The sequence below is a fragment of the Phasianus colchicus genome, chromosome 12 (genome assembly GCF_987193195.1).
Source record: "Phasianus colchicus chromosome 12, bPhaCol1.hap1.1, whole genome shotgun sequence".
In the NCBI taxonomy this organism is placed as follows: domain Eukaryota; kingdom Metazoa; phylum Chordata; class Aves; order Galliformes; family Phasianidae; genus Phasianus; species Phasianus colchicus.
The window spans coordinates 10,353,807-10,371,336 of NC_143447.1; the positions used below are offsets into that span (position 1 = coordinate 10,353,807).

Below are 17,530 nucleotides of genomic sequence, written 5' to 3' on the forward strand. Positions count from 1 at the left end.
GCCCAGAAGTCCTCAGAGCACCCATGGCATATGCCAGGTCTTCAGGGATCTCTGAAGGCATCTAGCATGTCAAGGCTATCCCAGAGCCACAGACCTCACAGCTCGCCAGGAGCCATGCAATCAGGCATGAAGCCTGTCAGAACCCATCGCGTGTCTCTGCAGAAAGTCACTGAAACTGATGTTTCTGCAGAATAATTTGGTATCAATGAATACGTCTTTTCTGATGGAAAAATATTTTGTCAGAAAGTTCCCAGCTAGCTCCAGTCTGTCGATCCCTAAGGGAAGTGAACCATCAGTAGAGCTGCTACAACGATGTCCAAAGTTCTTGCAAAGAAAAAAAAAAAAAAGCTATTTAAGGAGAATTGATTTCAAATGGTACGCGAAAATAAAATAAAATAAAATAAAAACAAACAGAAAAATCAGACTTCTGTTTTTCACTTCAGAAAATACAACTGCCCAGTTAATGAGGTGCAGGCCTGGCCCTACATTTCACTCTTCACAATAACGTGTGCAATCTGCAGCCCCACCATGCTAACATTTTCCTCCCCTTTGTCCTGACTGCAAGCTCTTTGAGGCAGGGTCCTTCTCCTTCTTTATTCCTGACAAACAGCTTGAGCAACTACGTAAGCAACAAGTTCCTATCAGTAGCAGCCCTGGCATGTTCTACTTCAGAGGAGTGACCTCAGCAACATATTTCCACAGTGATTTGGTCCTTAAGTATCACGTAGTTCCCTACAGTCTTAAAAGCATTTTGCATAAACAATTCTCTAAGGCTCAGAAAAAAATCTCTCATGTAATGTTTTGGGCTCATTTAAGGCATGCTTACAGTGCAAGTAAAAAGAGAGTGGTTTTATAAATTTAATTCCACCACTGCTTTTAAAACTCTAGATAGATGCCTTCCTGTCATCACCACTGCACTGTCGTTAGATATATTTTGCCTGGCTTGTGTAAACAGCACAGGCATTCAGGCAACATCAGGAAGGAAAAGTTCCCCTCAAAATATTTAAGTGGAAATGGAGTAAGATATTATCCTTATGTTTCAGTGAATCCTCATAACAGGTCTAAGCAATATTTTCTCGGTTCTGATCATTCCAGGCAAAAAACATCTAATTCATTTTGTAACATCACAGAGCATTATTGCAAAGCATCCCTAGTGAATCCAAGCTATACAAACTAGCTCTAAAGCTTTTAATTTGTCTAAAGAGATGCTTAAGCTGGATCAAGCATACTCAGGTGTTACAAATCAACAAAGGAGTTTGAAAATTAATCCTTTGAGAGAATGGGAATTGCACCAAGTAGTATCGCTTTCATCTCAGGTGATTCAATATGCAATACCTATTGCAGCAATAATTAGTTTGCCCCATATTTTTTAGAATTTTTAACTGTTAAAAGAATATTTTTTTAGAATTTCATTATTATTCAGCTTCTAGAATAATTTATCCCATATTTAGAACAATATTACTTTCTCTATCGCACACAACTCATGTTTGCCATGATCTAATATCCGCATTTGTAGTGACTGATTTTCATGTGTGCGCAACCTACTCATGTACACTACCTGAAATTTTATTTCTTTCTTCAACTTCAGCTGAAACCAGCTGAAACCAGGAATTCCTTTGACATCTACAGTTTTGGGTCTGCACTCAGTAAATGAGATGATAAAAATATTGATATGTAACCACAACTTCCTGTTCTTTTTGTTATCTTGAGTAAGAATCTTTCCAATCCTCTAGGATACAAAAGACACCAGGGAATCTGATGGACTCTGGCAGAGCAACATCCTAGCAGTTTTAGACACTCTGTGACCTGATGAGCTGTAGTCTCCAGCAAGACCTGAACAGCAACGTTTGCTGCCATCTGGCAAACTTCTGGCTTGACATACATCTACCAGCAGTATTCCCTGTTCTACAGTTCAGAATAGGCTCTACGTTATTCCCCATAAAATGCCAACAACATTCTCCCCAGAATGTTTAAATTACACACAGCATTCCTTACCACAGGCAGCAAACACTGCTTCGGATTCCATCATAAATGACCAGCAATCAGAATCCGCAGAAAGGCACCATCTTCATAGTTTTTTTCTCTTACAGTCTAATCATGAGTTCTGTTTCTACTTTCCTTTTCAAACCCTGATTTAAACATATTTGAAAGGTAAGCAGCATGTATACATTACTCAGTACAGTATTATACTACCTATATCTTTAAGCACCAACCTGCTCGTTTTCTTACAGCCATAACATCACAGGACTCATGATACTAACCATGGTTAAATGGCTGATGAGCTCCCACCACTGCATACTGTATAGCCTGACAGTTTTCTTGAGTCCTTCCACTCTCCCATCTGTACCTCTAGACTGCCTCATTGCATCCTCACCTGAGCTTCTACACCACCTGGCTCTGGGGGCTGTGCTCAAGAACCAGGGCTCTTTGCTACTGCTAGACTACAGAAAAATTAAACGCGCATCAGGTTGATACACAAGTTTCTTCATATGGAAAAGGATTTACAGTTTGTTGCTTTTTTCATTTTATACTGGTTGGTAAAATTTTTGTGAACTCCAGAATCTTGTTAGGAAGCAACAGTGCAAGGAAATATTGAGTCAATTACTCATTAGAAACCACTGAATTCGATTTGGGAAGAGAATAGTTTCTCGGATATAAATAAGGTGATCCTTCAAATCTCTAGCTATAAAAGGAAACTGGCCATATCCTGATCTGCATTAAAATGGTATTTGTAAAGTACATAAGGATTATAGTCACAGTAAGTAAAGCGTAAGTAAACATTCCACTGATTCAAAAACACTTCTCAAACACAAGTGTTGCTCCAGAATAACACCTCCTACTTTGTTATCCTGGCCCACAATGGCTGAAGTGGATGTTGGTTGTACAGCAGTTGAGGGTAAACCTTCCCACCAACATTCCATTACATGATGTTGTCGTGTGACAGATGGCAGCAGAGGGGCAGTTTGACAAAACGGTGTCCAACATGGAAGTGCAGATGAAGCAAAGGTGTGTCATTGAATTCCTCCATGTGAAAAAAATGGCACCCATTGGCATTCATTGCCACATGCTGAACATTTATGGGGACCAAACATTTGATGTGAGCACAGTGAGGCAGAGTGAGTAGATGGTGCATTCCAGCAGTGACAACAATGGGTTAGCCTCAGATACAGATTTTCACAAGTTCAGCATGCAGGCTTCTGTTATCTCTGGTAAAAATTCATAACTGATGGTGGTAACTATGTTGAAAAAGTAGTATTTGTAGCTGAGGATCTGTCTAGAAAACAATGTTATTGTGCTCTTTGTAAGTGCTGTAATGTCCATGGAAATAAGTAAGAGGCTTTATTTTTGGAGCAACATACATACTTAACCTGACTGGTGTTCCAAAGAATAAAAGTAAACACGCAGACACAATAGTACTGGAAAAATAAATAAAAATCTAATTATTGCAGGTATAGTCAGTAAAAAATGCTGCTAGCTATAGTACTGCCTGATGGAAGGAAAAGATTATGCCTCGTTGGAAGAATTAGGTTTCCTAATGATTCTAAAATCTATATAGCAGCACAGGTCACACAGCTTTCCACTGAATTTCGTGACTGGAAAATTTGATCCCCCATTTAATTTGATTTAGAACTCTGGAACCAAAGCATTTGTGTGTGCAACAATTTCCAACATTTTATTTTGATCACTTTTCAGCACTTGTGTCACCAGTAACTACTTCGCAATTGCAGTTTAGACACTGACTTGCAGAAAGGAGACATCTAATTTAAAATGCCAATATTAAAAGAATCCAAGAACATTCCATCAAAAGTTATTTGGGTCACTGGTGCCACTACAGATACTTTCCTGATGTTACATAGGCTGCATGAAGTAACTTCATGCCCATAGACGGAAAACACAAACCAACTGCTTCTAAAGATCAATGAAATAGGAGCAGATGTTTTCAAAGCAGGAGAAAATACAGAAGTGCACATACAAATTGAGTTATTCTAGGCAACTGAGATCTACTGCTGCACTGCATGGGTTTGTTTTCTGAGAATTTGACAGCTGTTACTCTGGCAAGTACACATTCACTGCCGTGGTGTCCTGAATCTGTTTTTCTGAGTGAGAATTTGACAGCTGTACAATTATTTCTAGTGCAGAACAAGGAAGTGCACTGATTATTGCCTTCATCCTGCTTTATGAAATTCAGTATCAATACGATGCAACATAGCTGCTATCCTTGCACGTCAGCTACTTGCTGGAACAGAAATCTGGCAGTGGAAACTCAGTAGATGGGCCTTAGGTTAAGAACACACAAAGTAGTAGAAACTTGTTAATTATCTTAAAGACTTGTTTTTTTCCATCCAGGCAGAATGAGCTCAAGATGAGCTGCTTTCCTGGAAATGAGGCTGCTGTGAATTCAGTCCAGAAGGTTTCTCAGTGGTCTCAGAGTTCCAATCAGTTTACTGATTCTTAGCTTTTTACTGGCAATGCCCCTCAGAGAGCGTTGACCAAGAAATGCCTCTTTCCTATTCCACATTAATTGCCTCGCACCAACTCTTGGAACAGCTACCAAAATATTTCTCAGTCACACACCTTTCATCTCTCCTCTCTCCAGCTACCCTCCCCCATTTTCTTAATTCACTGGAGGGTTATAAGTTTGCAATTAGTTTTCTGTCCTCTGCAGTGACTGTTCTTTCCCTCTCCACCACCTCCTCCAAGCCTTCCTCCCACTCCAACTCAAGAGGTGCTGCATGTTGCAACTGGTGAAACACTGGTGTGGTTAATGGTTGAGCCAAGGGCTCTGGAGAGAAGAATAGAAGCCGAGACTGGCAGGAAAAAGGAAGCTGGATGATTTTCAAGAAGCTGACTACTGTTTTGTTCATAACAGAGAAGAATTGATTACAGAGTGATCACCTGCTACGTGGCTTTTCCCAGGTCCAAAAATCTCAGACAGAAGAAATAAAACTGCATATATACATAGAGTTTCTTATTCATAGATTTCACAACAAATACCATTACCCCTTCACTTATGGGAAGAACTAAGTTAGATGATTTCCCTATTCAGTAAGGGGAGGGCAGAGCCCTGGCTAAGATCTTCAGGCTGCCAGCATCGCAGTAACCCCGACAAGGTTCCTGGAAGGCTCTTCTGCCTTTAGCTCAGAGCTAAAGCATGGTAACACAAGAGCTTCAGCATGTGCAGTGTCACAGCCATCTTTGGTGAGCCTATAACATAGCTCTGAAACACATGAAGTAGCTCAGACACCGGCAGTGCAGATCAAACAGTGAAGGCGGCTTAACTAGCCAGGTTCCATTCTCTTCCATCTGTAACCTCCAGGGAGCACACATCTCAGCTCTGCCCTGCTGGGTGGACACTGCTGCCCACCTCTCAGCTCACTGCTTCCAAGCCTGCTCTGCCAAACCCAATGGCTGTAATGTGGTGGCTTCCTAGATTTCCTGTCAGGAAAAGATAAGAAACTGCAACAAATAAACAGTTTTCCCAACTCACCAGGGTGACTTTTTCTAAAGGATTATTCAGGATCTGTCATCAATTTACTGCCTGCCTCTGTCTGTCTTAAATTGTGTGTGATTACTTTGTTTAGTTTTGCTGACACTTGTGTTTTGTTTAAGGGTCTCTTTGTGCAATCCTTTGTGTCTGCTTTAAATAAGCACTCTTCCTGTGCATGTAGCAGCATGCTTGGGTTCAGCAAGATGTCTATCACTTAATAACCAAATGAAAAGTTTAATCACCCAAAAGCTAGCTTTCAACCTGCAGTTAACAAAACAGAAAAGCTAAGAGTGTTCTGTATGCGTTTTTCTCTCCATTTCTTCTGTTATCACATTTGCTAGTCCAAGCAAGTTTTGGTGCTTTGTATTCAGTCCTGTAAATATCAGCTCAGTGTGTGGAAATGGGCAGCAGGTACTCTTACTTCGCAGTCAGAATCAGTCCAATAAAACAAAACAGTTACTCATTGCAGTCCTTCAACAATTGTTGGGTTTTTGTTACTAAACACCAAGAATGTATGAAATCAAAAGAATATATACACTAATAGCTTGCTGAGCACATTGACTGTAGAAAATTGGGCAAGCACATCCGAGCAAACATGACACAGAAACCAAACAGGAAAACAACAAGTCATGCCAAGGTGCCATTTTGACAAAGTGACTTTTTCAAAAAAAAAAAAAAAGACAAGTTAATATCCCAACATGGGACAATATAGCTATGTTAAAAACACTTGCCATTAACCGCCATCTGTTCTCTGCAATTTGGGGGTAATTTTTATGTACAACTGACAGCTTTGCATCGTCTTTTCTCTTTCATGAAGGATTCTCTCTGCCCCTAACTCAGCAAGCCCCTGAGAAGCAGGATCTGCCCATTACCTTGTGGCTCACAATATGCTGATGCTGCTAACAAACATGTAGCACTCTGCAACAGATTTCCTAACACAAACTGGGCACAAAATTTGGAGGAGAAATATATGTATTATTATTATTATATATATTATCATGCTAATAATATTCCAGTTCTCTCTAATAATATTCTACTCATGTCAGCACTACCTGTAAAAAATCAAGAGACAAAATGTGCTGGCTGCCCTTGACATATTGTGATGGCATGAAAAATCAAGACTGCTTTCTCACCGTTCTCTGAGTACAAGGATAGATTTCTACTTAAACCTATCTTCTTGATCAGAATGTCTCTGGTGTCCTTATGCCTTTTCCTCCTGTTTGAACTTGTTTCTTCAGACTATTTAGTAAATACAATTCATGTTCACACCTAAAGTAAAGCTACCTCCTTTTGTTTTGCTATGTGTTAGAAGTCTTAAAATACACACTCCCAACAAACAGCAGGGTTGCATTTCCTTCGTTTGCAATCCTTGCTAAGAACAGTAGCACAAGAAAAGCTCAGAGAAAACTAGAATTCTATTAACATTCAAATCATACTCTCACCACCATTTCCATTCCTCAGATCTGATATAATTTTAATATACATTAGGAATAAGTCCGGAAGAAGAGAAACTGGAACAGCTAGAAGTGATTTATCTATTGCTTTTTAGTGCTTCCTTCAATACACAAGAGAGATGGTGGTCAAACACTTCCACTAAATCTAGAGCAGCCCTGTGACTGTAGCCTACCAAGCACCCACCTTGTAAACACAAAGCATACTTACAGAGTATCTAACAGTGGACTACACAGATAGGTCAGAAACTCTGTTTCAGTCCTAACTGCAGATACACTCCATTTGAGCCTATTCCATCTTTTAACCAACCAAAAGTGAAGGGGTTGGTTTTAGGCTTTGTGCACAAAAAGGACAATTTCTATAATCATTACTAAGGTTCAAGCTATGAATACCTACAGTTACCAAAGACCTTGAGTACTGGCTCATGTGGGCCCATTTAAAATGAAGCTATCCCAGTGCCTTTTCCTCTTAAACACATTTGCCTAAGTAATTCTCTTGAGTAGGAACTTAGACTTATGTACATTCTGTAGGTCTATTAGCTTGTCATGATCTACAAAACGGGATCCATATCATCATACTGGTTTTGTTTCATGCCTTCAACTTCCATATACTTGGGTGTGATCCAGACCCAGAAAAACAACAGTGAAAAGACACGCAGTGAGCAGGCTCCAAGATCAGTATTTTTCCTCTGTGCCATAACTGAGTCTTGGTAGAGGTGACCTAAGACTGTTTCAGGAGATAATCCTCCATGTAAACCGTGAGCCTGGTGTTCATCAACTGTGAAGCAGGCACAGTATTTCTGCCTGTCCTATCACTGAGGAAGTGTATTGTTTCACTGCATACCTTAGAGCTGAACTTTTCTTCAGGTAAGACTTGTACTGCACTGTTAGAACAGCTGTTCCTGTAGCACAATCTTCTACGTCTTACTTCTGAGCTGTACTGCAAAAGTACTGCAGTTTTTTCTGATTCATGACAGTACCACTCCATGAGGTCCCATTTATGAATATTATACCCTCTTAACTCCACGTTCTGCTCATAAGAATCAGCCTACCAAGATTCAATCACTTCAGCTCTTATTCCCCTGCCCCTTTGCTGATGGTTCTGCAGTAGCCCTTTTCATATGCTGAGATTATCATCGCATTGCTGCCTCTCAGCATGATATTCTGCAGCTCCCAAATGCTCCTAACCCACATCCATCATTCAGTCCCCATGCCAGCTTCCCTTAGCTCCTCCTGTACATAGTCACAAGATTTCCAATGCTTTCAATCTAAATTCTCCATTTTCCTTGTGTGACTGAGCACTCCAGTGGTTTCAATTCACAGGAAGGAGCACCATTACTGTAATTGCTCCATTCTCTCACAAGGCAGGTGCTGAATTATGGCATTCCCTGCGTAAGAGCCAAAGGTGGTTTCAGCCCTGGTGCTTTCCCTCTGCAGAGTCATCAGTGCAGCACTGGCTCTGTTGGGCTGCTCCCATCTTTAGTTCTCATCTCCACACCAATGGGCTGAATGCTAATTACCTCTGGCTTGTCTGAATCTCTGTGGTTGGGGTCAGGCAATAAAGGATAAATGGCATCATTGCTATCTCATTCCTTTCTGTCTCTCCAACTCCAGTTTGTTGGGTGTTTTTTTGTTTGGTTTTTTTTTTTTTAGCAATTTTTAATAGCATTTTTTTTAATTGCTATTAAACTTCTCTAAGATCACCTCTGTCCATCCCATTTTCCTGAGAAAATGCATGTCACTGTTTTATTTACTTTGAAGCATTTTCATTCTGAACAAAAAGAAATTTGGCAAAGCCAAAATTCTGTAAATGCAGAATAAATAAGAATGCACGTGTTTTACATTAGACTGCTTTAAATATTTATTTAGTCATCCATTCTAGCAATAAATATATCTTACTTCCTTAGGCCTCTTGCTAACTATCCAGTAGGACTGAAGCACTTGCTGCTTACAGTTCTACTTTTCACTGATGAAAATTACGTACTGTTTTGGTGTGTCATTCAGTTCCTGTCTCCCACTCAAATGAGAAACATCAGAAACTATTTTTGACCAGATTTGCAGTACAGAATATTTCAAAAATCTTTGCAGATGCCAAGCTGAGGAGTACAGCTGGTATAGGCAAATCATTCCGATTTGGCAAAAAAATCTTATCAGCTAAGCACTACTTCTGCAGACTGAAACAGTGCAGAAGTCCATGAGCACAGACAGAATATCCTCCGCAGTTTCAGGTAGCTGACTCGTGTTTGGCCATTTTCTAGATAGAATTGTAAGTGTATGGATGACTGAATGGGGGTTAAAAAGCTAACCTCAACCCACGTCTTCCCTCAGAATTAATCTCAGAGTTTACATGTCTATTTTTTCTGAGATTTTCTTACTGTTCTCATCAGCCTCTTCCTGTGGGGCCTGCAGACACGCTGCAGGAAAGAAGCTTGCCAGGATATAAGAGAAATCTCATGAGAAATTCTGTTGTTGGTTCATTTCCAGGAAAATTCTGCAGACTCAAGACACAAGTAAATTTCTCCAAAGCTGGGAGACAATACCTGTGATATCTCCAACAGCAACTGTGATCACTTCCTGAAGGTTGCTCTTAATAGTCTCATTTTTCAGACCTTAGTTGGATGTGAAAATGTCATTGCCACTCTGAGCAACAGACACAACAAAAGCTTCATCTAAAATAATGAATTTGTCTTGAATTCTGCAGAGGTCCGAAGAGACTTTTACGCTTTTTTTTTTTTTTAATTAGATGAAAAAAAGCCTTTATTGTTCCTTCTTCTCTTATTTCTTTGGGCATAGGACCTGAATGTTTTGGAGTTCAGCAAAACCAATTATTCTGCTAGGGTCTGAATCTGCAGATCCACAGACGTTTCTTTAGCGACAACATTAACCTTATTATCTCTTGCATTAGGCAGAAGGCTCTTCTCCTGAGACTGCATGAGGAAAAACAAGGCCTCAGGACCACTACGCTAAACAAGGAGCACTTCTGCAATGCTATCCAAAAGGAAATGGAAAGGACAGAAAGGTACCTGAAAACCAGGAAAGTTTTTCTATGGATGAATCAGAAGTACCTGTCAGCTCACGATCCACAGCTTAGAATGCTCTGACAATAGCAACATGCCATCTTCCATCTCAGTAAGACACGCCTAAAAACTAACCACCAAGAAAAGCCACCAACATTAAAACACTCATTAGATAAAATCCCCAGGTAGGAACCACAACTCTAGTTTCCCTAATCCCGATACCAAGATAGCATCCATACCCTCAGCTCTGTTATTTTGCCTGACAGATTATACCATACACACAGGCATCCCTCTCTGAATCCAGCTGGTCAGGGATGAGGTTACTGCTCACAGCTGCCATTACTGCCCTCCCCGTTCTCACTAACTCAATTCAGCTAGCATTGTGGATGACATCTAAGACCAATTAGAAAATACAACTACACTCTGTTCTCTCAACTTGATTGAGAACTTCACCGACTGACTTGGTCATCACGCCCAGCAGGGAGTCCAGCACTCTCACTGCATGTGATTAAAAACCTCAGGTGAAGCAGTGTGCTTCAGGGAAGACAGATGGAAGAACTCCAATGTCTGCTTCTGATCAGAAATGTCAATACTAAAAATATGATATCAATAGAATTCAGGTAGCTCCACAGACAGATGGCACCTAAGGTGGATCAGAAGGTTATTTTGGTTTGGTTATTTGTTTTAAGATTAAATCCAACCTTAGGCACCCACACTTGTTATAAAATCTGTTTCCAAGTCACACCCATTATCTATTGCATATGGGTAAGGTGAGGGGAATGCTTCCCTGTTCAGTATTCTTAAGCCGTTTGCATAAAATACATGCTAAATAATTCAGGAGAATATTTGTAAAAGGCAAAGTCTTCACAAATAATGAAGGCTAAGAACAGAATTCATTGAAAATGTTCCAGAGTTCCCTAGCTCTTCTGCTGTTGAGCCTCAAGTACTCTCTTACTGTTATTATTGAAGAAAGGGATTTTTAGAACACATCCCTTGGACAAACATACCTCAGTATATCACTAAGAATATTTTCTTTTTCTTTTAAATGAAACATTTTCTTTGCCAATTTTTGTCCACCTGCCAGCCACAACTGCAATCCGTCATTTCACTTTCAGTGGTCCTTACACAGATTCCCAGCCACGGTAAAACTAAGGACTGATCTATCATCCACTGAAGCCAAAGGAAAAAGATCCTCCAACTTCAGTGATAGAGAATAGAGACAGAGATAGAAATGGAGAAGTGTTGTCAGCTATTTGCCAACTCACCTTGGCAATTTAAAATATATTAAGTTTACATTGAGGGTTAATTTTATACTGAATTAAAGAAGATTGAACTCTTCACTCAAAGAAAAGCAGCATACCCAGAACAACAAAATCACACAAGTTCTAATTTATGAAATACAAGCTGGTGTGGCCAAAGAGTTTCCTGAATAAAGATAAACATTTGTCTCTAAAGAGACTTTTTTAAAATGACTTTTTGTTATCCCACTAGAAGCCAACAATTGAGTTCACCAGGTCAGAGGACCATCTATGTTGCTGATCTAACCCTAACTACTCTAGCCCACATCCATAACAACATTCTTCCAGAACTGAACGCAGTTTGTGTGCTATTCCAGGTGAGAAATTCATCCCTGCACCCCAGGCTCCCATTCCTGGATGCCTGTTTGTAAGCTGGACCTTTGCAAATGGGAGTACTCACATTTCAACAATAAAGCTCCTGGAGATAATTTGATTTTGCACTGCCAGCCAGCACTTCATTGCTAATACTTAAGATGCATTACGTATTTCTCTGAGAGAATTAGCACTCAGATAATTAACTCTTCTGGGTGCTGAGTTTACGCTGTTCAGTGAAAACACACTGCACCCACAGAGACATGTTTGTATAGAGGCAAATCTAATCTCTAAATCTCTTATGTGGTCAGTAAATTAAAATCTAGGTTGCAGCAATTAAATGGATTCCCTTTTCCTCGCTTTTTTCTTCTTTTTGGCACATTCTAGCAGAATAGTTCACATACAATCACTCACTGGCTGGAAAGTAGGCTTGGCAGAAGGAGCAGGCTCAGCGTGACTCCAGTCAAGACAAACAGCTGAATTATTGTGACGTTCGTAAACAGGTAATTAGTTTTGCATGTCATTGTTCACCGCCTCAAGCTCATTACTCAAGTCTTACAACACTCTCTTTAAAAATTCAGACCTGTTTGACCTGCTACCAGCAATAGTGCATTTCAAGCATCCACGGATAAAGTGCAATCTTGTCAAACTGAAGACACCTGCTCCCAGCAGGAGCCCTGCTTATGAACTGCCAGGTCTTTTGTTACAGTGCCTCAAGAGGGAATAATCTTCCCATCTGGAATAACCAGCACCAACTTGGCTGCAGTCTTTAAATATTTATTGCCACACAAAATACATATAGGTATAGAAGCAGGAGATGCACAAATGCAAAAAGGCAGAAGACCACTTCAGCTAACTTCTGCTCTTTGCCACACAAGCTTTTGAAATTCATTTTCTTTGGAAACTGGCTCCTCGCAAATTTCATCTCTTTAATCTTCGACACCAGGTCTGTCAGAGGGAAGTTCACTTCCCTGTACAGGGAGGTATATAACTTATTTCACAGGTGACAAAATAAGCTCAACATGTTTCCCTTTCCATTACTCTCATGCTCTAATTTTCTCCACTGTTACTGAGCAAGGAGTGGATAATTCGTGTTATAGGTTAATCAGGCTCTGCCCTTGTTTCCTCCTTAAGCCCCCACTGCAGCACAGCTCCACACGCAGCATGGCACTGCTTCAGGCTCTGCTTGGCACACTGCTGCTTAAAGCTGCCCTACTGCCTTCTTCGCCAGCAGTGCAGAGAAGGTGGATACTCTTGCTCGAGGTTTCGCCTGATATTATTTCTTCAACTATGCATGCTCCTGGACAGCAGGCTGTTCATCTCAGTTTACCTCTAGATTAACAGTTGTCCTTAATCCTTTTTGTTGTGAAAAAAAAGTGAAGGACAAGCACTCATAATTAATTCCTTCTCGTATTTATTTTGTGAGAGTGCAAGTGCTAATTTAACCTAATTACTTTTTAGTACTCTGATCATTAAAGATCCAGTAAAAGAAAGTCTAAGTCCTGGGTGAAGGTATCATAGAATTTAGGTTTATTTTCAGCATTTTTTTCTACAGCATCTTCTGCAAGGGCAATGCACAGCCCAGTCATGGGCTCAGTGCTCCTCAGACTCCCACAGGCGGTTTAATTCAACACCACATTTCTTGTTGTCTTCACTACCCTTAAGAGATTTCATTGAGCAAAGTCCATTTTGTGATACTTAATCATATATATGCAAATGTTACATTTAGAATTTGGAGCTCATTGTGAGATTATTTTTCTTGAGCTGTTATTTTAAAATGTGCTTTAAATCAATTTTGCAGTAAACATGGGGTATGTTTCAGTAACAACCATTTTTCTCCTGATTAGTAAATTACTGTTGTTTCCAATGTTTCATTCTAACTACTACTTGCTCAGAGTCACAGGAAAACAAAGCACTTAGTCAAGACAAACTTCCCTTTATTTCCATCTCAGCAAAGAGAGGTCTAGATTACTTTTAGAAAAACAGTTTTCAGCTGACAAAGTGAAAAATGTTGCATAACGGCAAACTTATAACACAGTAAGAAAGTTTTAATAGAAGGATTACCACTTTCTGTTGTAACTAGTTTAAAAGTCCTTTAAGAGTTTCTGTTAAGAGGAGAAGATTATGTTTGCAGCATTTATGTAATTTCTATTGGCTGGATGTGTAATAATTTATGAAAGTTGCGACAACACAGAGCTTTAATACAGATTAAACCATACAGAGGGAGGAAAATAGAGCACAGTGCCACTCTGCTACACAGAATACCAATCCTAAGATCATTTAGATCTTTAAAACAATTCAGTTTAGAAATATAAATTGTGTTTTCCCAACCAATGGAAAATCTGTCTGAAGCACATATTTTTCTGGGTAGCTATGCATTACTTCTCTCTCATTACATGATGTTATGTGTATTTCAGATTCCATTTGTACAGGCTTAGAAAGACACAAGCAAATCATTCATATCATCCTCATCCAGATAAATGTCCTTAATGTTATATCATTTTGTATTTAGCATTGGTTATGTATCTTCAAACTTACCAGAATTCTCCCTGTATGCATTTCTATTCACAAAGCTGGGCAATCATCATGCAAGTCTTAGAGGAAGATGATGGTTTTAGCTTCCTAGTTCACAGCAGAAGTGTCTGAGATAGTTTCCAACAGTCAATACAGAATAGCTGTGATTGTCAGGGCATTGAATGCAAAAATGAAGCAAGGGTTGGCCTATTGGACAGTTCGATTAAACCTCTTTTCAATAGCATATAATTCTCATCTACCAGACTGATAAATACTGGAAAAGAAAGCTTTCTCGTGTGGGATCTGTATTTAGAACACCTACTGGAAGATAATCTAAGTCTGGTTTTCATCTGGTCAAGAATTTTGGCATCCACAAGATCAGTGAGCAGATTATCAGTGAACTGATGGCAAATAAAACAAAGCTGTGATAAAGGCTTCATATCTGCACACCTATGGATACATGTCTGAAATGTGCATGTAAGCACATAAAACCTCGGGATCTGCTTTTTGCATTTGCAGTGTCTACATTTTAATTATCATCAACTGTAAGCATATGGTAAACTAGGAATAATAACAGCAATTAAGACCTTGGCCTATTAAAACACATCAGACACATAAGCACAAAGGCAAAATCCAATTTGGAGAAATATATGGAGCATTCAAAGGTCAGTACTGAGATTTTATCTGGGAGAACTAAATAAATGGGCAAATTCAACCCTATTTAACAATAAGTGTTTTTCTTGAGATCTCGAGAGTATTCCCAATCGTTCACAACTGAGTAGCCATGCAGTCCTTTCACAGAACTATAAACAAGTCGCCACAATATACCAAGTTTGACAAAACTGTCCAACAGCCCATTAGCTGTACAACTGTGCTAAATAGCCAGAGACAAGTCTTAATCTGCCAGAACCCGTGTCTCTCGAGTCTGTCGGGGGATAGATACTTGAACTGCAGAAATATCCATTTGCAGCTTGCCACCATCTGGATCTTGTGAACTAAACAGTGAAGTGATGAGCTGGCATGCTCCAGCTCAGTAACAGCCCTTCAGTCCTTAAGAAACACAAACACAGCAAACAAGGAAGGGACGTAACAGGGCAGCAGCCCTACTGATGCTGTAACTCATACAAAGCATGTTTTGAAAAGTCAGAATTTCTAAATACCAGTGAATCCTTTAAAAGAAGGTCATCAAATTTGTTGGATAGTCTCTACTTCTAAGAATATTTTTTGTGAATGAGAGAAAAAACCACCCTACACCGCTGATTTTTGGAAGAAAATTTAAAGACAGCATAGTTTGAGTTCAAGCAGTTTATGAGAATGAAAAAACAGGGACACAATCACCACAGCCTGTATTAAGTAATATTATTATACAAGTTTTTGTTTTGTTTATAACTAAATCTGCCTTAGAATATTTTTAGCTGTGCACTCGCTGCTTTACTACTGTGAAGACTGGGAGATAAGCGTGGCCTCATAATTCTTTCATATGTGTTGGGTACAAATGCTTCTATAGTTCACTAAGTCACAGTTCTCTAAAGTCTGTCCAATTTTCAACATGCCTACAGAAAACTGGCATGCAGAACAGCAGTTTGAGTTTATGTCGCAGCAACAAGACACACTGAGTTGTGAGCAAGCAAATTGGCTTTGTTGTTTATCTGAAGCAAAATAATACATAATTGATTACAATTCCCATACCGAAGGCTCCCAGTGGTCTTCAAACCATCAGAGAAGCAGCTATTTCATCATCAGCAGTATTAAAGTACTTTTGTTAAGTCTTGTGAAATCAACTTATTTCTACTTGTTATCTCCTGAAAAAGCAAAGTAGTCAGCCTCCCTTCAGACTCTACACTTGACCTGACATCAGTGAAACAAGAAATCCTCCAGCTCACACCTGAAGTTTGTTCTCAAGGCACCCGAAAGTCTTACATAGTCTCTCTAGAGTTGAATGCTATCAAACAGCATTCCTCATATCTGCTGAGGAGGAGACATACATAAAAATGAGAGTCAGATGCAAATTCAGGTTATCATCTATAGAAATATCATTCCTAGGTTTACTTCTTGAGTATTACAGGGCTTAAGAACCATCTTTAGAGTTCTGGAGACATATCTGCATTTGCATTCACTAGTCACTTACAAACTGGGACTACTGAGCATTCTTTCAGCACACAAATTCATTAACCATTTCTGTCATGGTACCTTTGTGTAGCACTTCAGTAAAACCTCACATTCAAAGTCACTTAGGAACCAAGTTCCTGACAAATCCACAGGACTTCAAACATCTAAAAAGGCCACAGCCTTAAGAAGGGCCATGCTTCTGTTCTAGATGACAGGCACTTACACAATGGCTGGTAGCTATAGATTAATCCTTTTCCTGACTTCAAGAAGCATTTCATTGTTTATTGGCAAAAGCTTAGCAGTGATTGAAAGGAACAGATACTGCCCCTTAGGGCCTCGGCCTTCCTCTTAAGGCATATTATCAATTTTTTTAATTATCACAATGACAGGAAAACTTGGTGAAATATTTAAAAGAGGGAGGGAAGAAAACGTGTTTATGTTCATCTAGGACAACTTGAAAACAGATTATTCTGAAGACAGAAGGGGAAATCATTGGATATTTAAATAATTAATTTCAACAGATCCATTAAACAGGAATTGGTGTAACATTCTGACTGATTCAGCACAACGAGCTTTCACTGATCAGCTTCCGAACTGCTGTTTCCAAATTACCACTTGCAGAAACGTTAGCATGGCACAAAGTAAATCACTAGTCAGTCACGCGCTCTTGTACCAGGCGGAGGGCTGAGATACAAGCAGTGTGGTGGCAGGCTACCTACAATAATTGGATAAAAATCATGCAAACAAACACAGATCTATCATTTCCACCTCTCTGTGAGCAGTTTCATGGCCTCTAAAATGCTAAACCCTGGACATATACTTCAGGTAGTTAAGATTCACAGCAAATCCTCTAAAATATTGTTGAGCACTAATAGGTTTCTGTAGACAGAATAATTTCTCAAGATTCAATGTTTTCTGGAAGACAACAATACTAAAAGCAGTAGCCTGGTTAAGACTGCTCTTACCAGAGTCTTTATCAAAGCAGCAATGCAGGATGAGAAGCAGCTTTTGCTCGTTCAGATCAGCTACATCAATTCTCTGCTGCAGAGAGCAGGATGCTTTGAAACCAGACAGCTGCACAAGGTCAAATGCAAAAGAGACTACTTCTTAAAAACTTGGCAACTATTCTTCATGTTTGATTTTATTTATTAAGATGAAATATAACTGTATAACATGCACACATCTTTGAAATGCAACTATATAGCCATGCACTGCAATTCCAGCTCAGTCAAGCTCAGTAGGGTTAGAAAAGAGAACACCTTCCAAAGACATTGCTGCAAATGCTCTGCAAAGCAGCACTTTTTGTCAATGGTGAAACAGTTTAAAATGCATGGGTTTTGT

The 17,530-nt window shown here is 39.5% G+C and overlaps 1 long non-coding RNA gene across 5 annotated transcripts in view; it reads right to left on the minus strand.

The window, feature by feature from the left end:
* Positions 1 to 17,530, minus strand: part of LOC116244706 (uncharacterized) — a 128,224-nt gene that overhangs the window by 66,225 nt on the left and 44,469 nt on the right. Inside the window, exon 4 of one of the 5 annotated variants that reach the window (XR_004170259.2) lies at positions 3,452 to 5,436. The exons of the other annotated variants lie outside the window; for them this stretch is intronic. This is a non-coding gene — a long non-coding RNA (uncharacterized LOC116244706). Of the gene's footprint in view, positions 1 to 3,451; positions 5,437 to 17,530 lie in introns of those variants that run through there. 5 annotated transcript variants of the gene reach the window in all.